Source organism: Adiantum capillus-veneris, chromosome 2 (genome assembly GCF_014529385.1).
Source record: "Adiantum capillus-veneris isolate H3 chromosome 2, ASM1452938v2, whole genome shotgun sequence".
Taxonomy (NCBI): Eukaryota; Viridiplantae; Streptophyta; class Polypodiopsida; order Polypodiales; family Pteridaceae; genus Adiantum; species Adiantum capillus-veneris.
In genome coordinates, this window is record NC_140932.1 from 135,253,282 (window position 1) to 135,259,583 (window position 6,302).

The following is a 6,302-nucleotide window of genomic DNA, read 5'->3' on the forward strand; positions in this document are numbered from 1 at the left end:
GACAGGCAAAGACACGGCCCCAAATCTTGTGGATGAGCCCGCAGCGCTCGGTGTTCTCAGAATATCATTCTGAGGTCATCCCGGCCACCGTTCGACTTCAACAAAGTTTTGCGCAGGCCATTTTCGACTACGTGGTCTCGGCGGGTGCAGATCCGACTCTGCAAATTTGGGGTTTTGGCCTACGACTGCAGGTGCTGAGGATATCTACACTTCCAGAGTGCTGATTTGTGGTTGTCTACACAACAAAGGATGGCTCACAGTTCTTGGAGGCGTGTCACATACGACACGGGCACATCTACACACAGACTGTAGGCGGCATCCACTAGTTCATCAAGTAGCTTGTGTTTGCTGCTTGATATTCCAGATTTCATCCTGACATTGCAGGTACTTCCACATGGGATGTATTGTCAGAGATTATGTATGTCTGTTGAGGGTTGCTAGCTGTGAGTCACGCAGCAAACAACCGCCGCAGCAGTTACAGCATAGTACAGTGAGAAATTTGTGGATGTATGACTTTGTGGGAAGTCTATGTATTGTCAAATTTACTGCAGCCTTTGTTGAGGATCGAGTGAGGTTTTATTGAGCTGGGGGATTCTCGAATGTTGAGATCCTTTTGGTGATACAGGTCTTGGAGCGATCCCTCGAGCACCCTTAGATAGCCAGCTAGGATGTATTGAGTGTGAGTTAGATAGTTGGGATTGCATCTTTGCTTTACTGCCGTTGAGGCATTGTCGCAGTCTATGCTTACAGGACAGTGACAGGACAGTGACAGACAGTACAGGTGCAAGACAGGTTTACCCACAGCTTACAGTGTTAGAGAGACAGTGGTTTTTTGAGTTGTTTTTTGGTCTGTTTTTTAGTACACCAGAGCCATTTTACAAAGGAGACTCTGCCAAAATTTCTGCAGAATCTGAAGATTTCTTGGTTCATTTGACAGGTTGATATTGGTTCAGAGGTCAGTTTACAGGGGAAACTCTGCCGAATTTTTCCCAAGAAAGTAAACTATTGAGAAGCGTAGCTATGGCTGGATCACAGGACACTGCTCTTTACAATATCAAGAAGCTGGATGGAACCAGATTCCCATTGTGGAAGAAGCAGATTTGGCACGTGTTGGTACAAAAGAAGCAGATAAAACCTATAAAGCTCAAGGGGATAAAACCAGAAGATATGGACGAAGATGAATGGAGCGAAATGGATGAATTGGCACTTTCTACCATTATGCTGACTTTGGCAGAAAGCGTTTACTTCAATGTAGCAGACGAGATGTCGGCTTATGAAGCATGGACAAAGCTGAGTGATCTTTATGAGAAGCAGAGTGCAGCTTCACAGGTATACTGGCTTAAGAAGCTTGTTGACTTGAAGATGAAAGAAGGGACACCTATGTCCAATCATCTGAATGAATTCAACACCATCTACAATCAGTTGTCAGCTCAAGGTGTCAAGTTTGATGAACCTGTTACAGCTATGTTCCTGTTGATCACATTGCCGGAAAGTTGGGACACTTTTCGCACAGCTTTGAGTAATTCTGCACCTCCAGATGGTTTGACCATAGCAGGTGTAGAAGGCAGTCTGCTTACTGAAGAAACCAACAGAAAGACAATGGACAAAGGCAAAGGAACAGCCTTAGTTGTCAGGGGAAGGACCAAAGAAAAGTACAAAGGTGGAAAGAGGGATCAGTCTTGTAGCAAGTCCCGTAGTGCTAATGGCAAGAGTGACATAGAATGCTACCATTGTGGCAAGAAGGGTCACATGCAAAGAGACTGCAGAGAATGGAAAGCAGAAAAAGGCAAAGAGAAAGCAGAAGAATGATGGTGAGAAGAACAAGTCCTCAATGAAGATTCAAGAGATAAATGTGACAAACACTGTTGCAGAGGATGGCAGTCTAGTGTCAGGAAACATCTACTTCTTGAAGAATACAATGGACTCATCTCTTCTTACAGCATCTGATGGAAATGCACTGAGTGACTGGATTATAGACTCAAGGGCATCACTTCATGTGTCTCCAAACAAGGAGTGGTTTACCTCTTATGTGACCACTAAAGATCATGTTCAGCTAGGCAATGGGCAGACATGTGAGATCTTAGGTGTTGGAGATGTTCAATTGAAGTTTCAGAATGGCTCTTCTTTCACGCTGAAGAATGTGAGACATGTTCCCGCAATTACAAAGAGCTTGATCAGCACAGGTTTACTTGATGATGTTGGCTACGTCACCACCTTTGGACAGAACATGTGGAAGATATCCAAGGGTTCTATGACAGTAGCACATGGAGTAAAGTCTGAAGGACTTTACATGATTTATGTATCAAATGTCTCTAAAAATGTAATCAATGTAACCGAGCAGCCGAACGTTTCTTTGTGGCATTGCCGGTTAGGACATATGTCCAAGAAGGGAATGGAAATCTTGTCTCGTTCTGGTTATTGGCCTGGCTTGTCATTTAATGATTTTGAATTCTGTGAACATTGTATGTATGGTAAGCAAACACAGCAGCCACATAAGCATAGAAGCAGTAGAAGAGATACACAGTTGGCACTTGTTCATAGTGATTTGTGTGGACATCGAACGTTTCTTTGTGGCATTGCCGGTTAGGACATATGTCCAAGAAGGGAATGGAAATCTTGTCTCGTTCTGGTTATTTGCCTGGCTTTTCATTTAATGATTTTGAATTCTGTGAACATTGTCTGTATGGTAAGCAAACACAGCAGCCACATAAGCATAGAAGCAGTAGAAGAGATACACAGTTGGCACTTGTTCATAGTGATTTGTGTGGACATATGCCTAACCTATCTCTAGGGGGAGCTTCTTACTTTATGACATTTATAGATGATTACTCAAGGAAAGTATGGGTTTATTTTCTCAAGCACAAGGATGGAGCGTTTAGTGTTTTCAAAACGTTTGTGACACTTGTGGAGAATCAGAGTGGCAAGAAGCTTAAATGCTTACGCACTGACAATGGTGGAGAGTACGTTTCAAAGGCCTTTCAGGACTTTTGTGAGTCAAAAGGTATAAAACGTGAACTTACTGCTCCTTACAATCCTCCTCAAAATGGTGTTGCTGAGAGGATGAATAGGACCATACAAGAGAAGGTCAGAAGTATGTTGTCTAATGCACAACTGCCAAATGGATTTTGGGCTGAAGCTATATCAACAGCTGTTCATCTTATAAATAGATCTCCTAGCAAGGTTTTGCAGAAGGATTCAGTGGCAGAGATGGTATGGTTAGGCAAAATGTCCTCATACAAGCATCTCAGAGTCTTTGGCTGTGAGGCATATACTCATGTTCCAAAGGAATTTAGGAACAAACTTGAGCCAAAGAGTAGAAAGTGCATCTTTCTAGGCTATGGTAATTTTGGTGAGATGGGATACAGACTTTGGGATCCCGAATCCAGAAAGGTTATCCGTAGCAATGATGTTCACTTTAATGAAGCCAAATATCATTCTAAACCAGAGAGGGTTGAGGAGATTAGAAGATTTGTCTTCCAAGAAGATGGACCTCCACGTGCAAGACAAAATTCAGGGCTCAAGAGGAGCAACGACAGGATAGAGTGGAACCACAGGTTGTGGCTGAGCCTGAGCCACATATTGTGCGTAGATATGGACGTATCATGCGACCTCCTGATAGGTTTGTTCCATCTATGAACTATGTCATGTTTACTGATTGCAATGAGCCTTCATGTTACAAGGAAGTAGTGCAAATGAAGGACTCCAGGAATTGGCAATTGGCCATGCAGTCAGAGATGACAGCTCTGCATAAAAACCAACATGGAAGCTAGTTAAATTACAAAAGGGCAAAAAGGTTCTACCTTGTAAATGGGGTATAAGAACACCGCTCATGATAGTCAGCCAAAGTACAAAGCAAGGCTTGTTGCCAAGGGCTTTAAGCAAGAACAAGGCATTGACTTTGATGAAGTCTTCTCTCCGATGGTCAAGATGACTACATTGAGATGCTTTCTTGCATTGGTTGCCATATTAGATTTGGTGTTGCACCAAATTAATGTCAAGACAACGTTCTTGCATGGTGATTTAGATGTGGAAATTTACATGCAGCAGCTAGAAGGGTTTGTTGAGAAAGGCAAGGAAGATTTGGTATGCCAGTTGTTAAAGAGTCTTTATGGCTTAAAATAATCACCGAGGGCATGGTACCATAAGTTCCACAAGTTTATGCTTTCTCAAGGCTACAAATGTAGTGAGTTCGATCACTGTCTATATACAAAGAAGGCTAAGGATGGCAGTTGGCTGATCCTTATTTTGTATGTGGATGACATGTTGATTGCTGGCAAGCACTTGGAAGAAATTTCAGCTTTGAAGTCAAAGATGGCAAAATCGTTTGACATGAAAGACATGGGTGAGGCAAGTCATATACTTGGTATGCGCATTGAGAGAGACAGATCAAAGAAGTTGATTTGGTTATCTCAAACAGAGTATATTGACAAGGTTTTGCAACGTTTCAATATGGAGAAGGGAAAGGCATTGAGTGTTCCATTGCCACCATATGTGAAACTTACCAAACAAGATTGTCCTGTGTCTGAGGAAGAACAGGCTAAAATGGATAAGATTCCATATGCGTCTGCAGTGGGTAGTTTGATGTATGCAATGATTGCTACTCGCCCAGACATTGCATTTGCAGTGGGAGTAGCAAGTCGATACATGTCAAACCCAGGCAAGAAACATTGGGAGGCAGTGAAAGGAATATTGAGATACTTGAAAGCTACAAAGAGTATGCGCATATGCTATGTAAAGGGTTTTATAGACTTAGATTATGCAGGTGACTTAGACAACCGAAGGTCTACGTCAGGGTATGTCTTTACATTGGCTGGTGGAGCAGTATCATGGCGTTCTAGATTACAAGATTGTGTTACTCAGTCTACTACAGAGGCTGAATATGTTGCAGCATCAGAGGCATGCAAAGAATCAATTTGGCTTAATCGACTAGTAATAGATTTGGGAATCAAAGAAGAGATGCCTGTGTTATATTGTGATAGTCAAAGTGCTATACAATTGGCTCGCAATCCATTTTATCACTCAAAGACAAAGCATGTGGATGTGAAGTATCATTTCATCAGGGAAATGCTCGAGGATAAGCAACTTCAGCTTGTCAAAGTTCACACCACAGAAAATCCTGCTGATCTACTTACAAAAGGACTTCCCTCAGAGAGCTTTGCGCATTTTCGCAATCAGTTAGGTGTAGGGTAGTACATCACTTCTCTACATCTCTTGTATATTAGCTTGTATAGTAGCTTCTCTCACACTTAAAGTACCACATTGGACTTTAAGTGGGAGGTTGTTGGGGTATAAAGACCAATGTGGTCGCCCAGGTAAGTGGGCGGGCTGCCAGGTATGTACACATATTCTTTTGTAAAAACCTAATAAGAACTCACTATGCTCTACACATTATAGTAGAGCAAGTTCACCATATCGTCGTGCTCTTCTTCTTGCACTCTCTCTCGTGTTGCACTTCCGCTCGTACTCCTTCAAATAGACCCTGTTTTTTTTGTTGGGATTGGTTGCGTACATGCATGTGTAGTGCGAGTGGGAACATAAATGTGTGTGAGAGAGAGAGAGAGGGGTGTGTGTGTGTGTGTGTGTGTGTGTGTGTGTGTGTGTGTGTGTGTGTGTGTGTGTGTGTGTGTGTGTGTGTGTGTGTGTGTGTGAGAGAGAGAGAGAGAGAGAGAGAGCTATAAATTGTTGTTGCGCATGTAGGCACAATGGCACGAATGAAAAGCTTGGCAGAAAGTCATGCTCGCCCACCTAAAAAGAGAAAAATCTCGTTAGTAAATGATGTTAGTTGTGTGCCCAAGAAGAAAGGAAGACCTACACTAACGAGGGAGGAGAAGTGCGAAAGGGATGGGAAGAAACCAAAAAAGCTAATGGGAGTCAGTGTCACTACAGCTTTAGGTGGTGCAGATATAGACGTCGTCCTTTTAGATTAAGTGCATGACTTTTAAGAAGGAAACAATACCTAGTATATGCTCAGTGGAGAGGGGGGATAGTGTGTTCCACTTGCATTTTCAGATGGGTATACGTATGTTGAGCACCTCCCTTATTGCTATAAATAAAAAACTGAAAAGTTAACTGGGTTGGGATAAGGATAATCCAGCGGGGGGGGGGGGGGGGGGGGGGGGGGGGGGGGGGGGGGAGGTACTTTGTAGAGCATTAAGGCAAGAAAAAAACTTACACATGTGAAGGTATGGTAGGGTATTGTTTGAAGGATGATGGCAAACCCCACTTCCAAAAAGTAGAGCACAACATAATTGTGGATGAGATGAACAAAGGTATAGAATTATATAGATTGTACGGGGTAGATG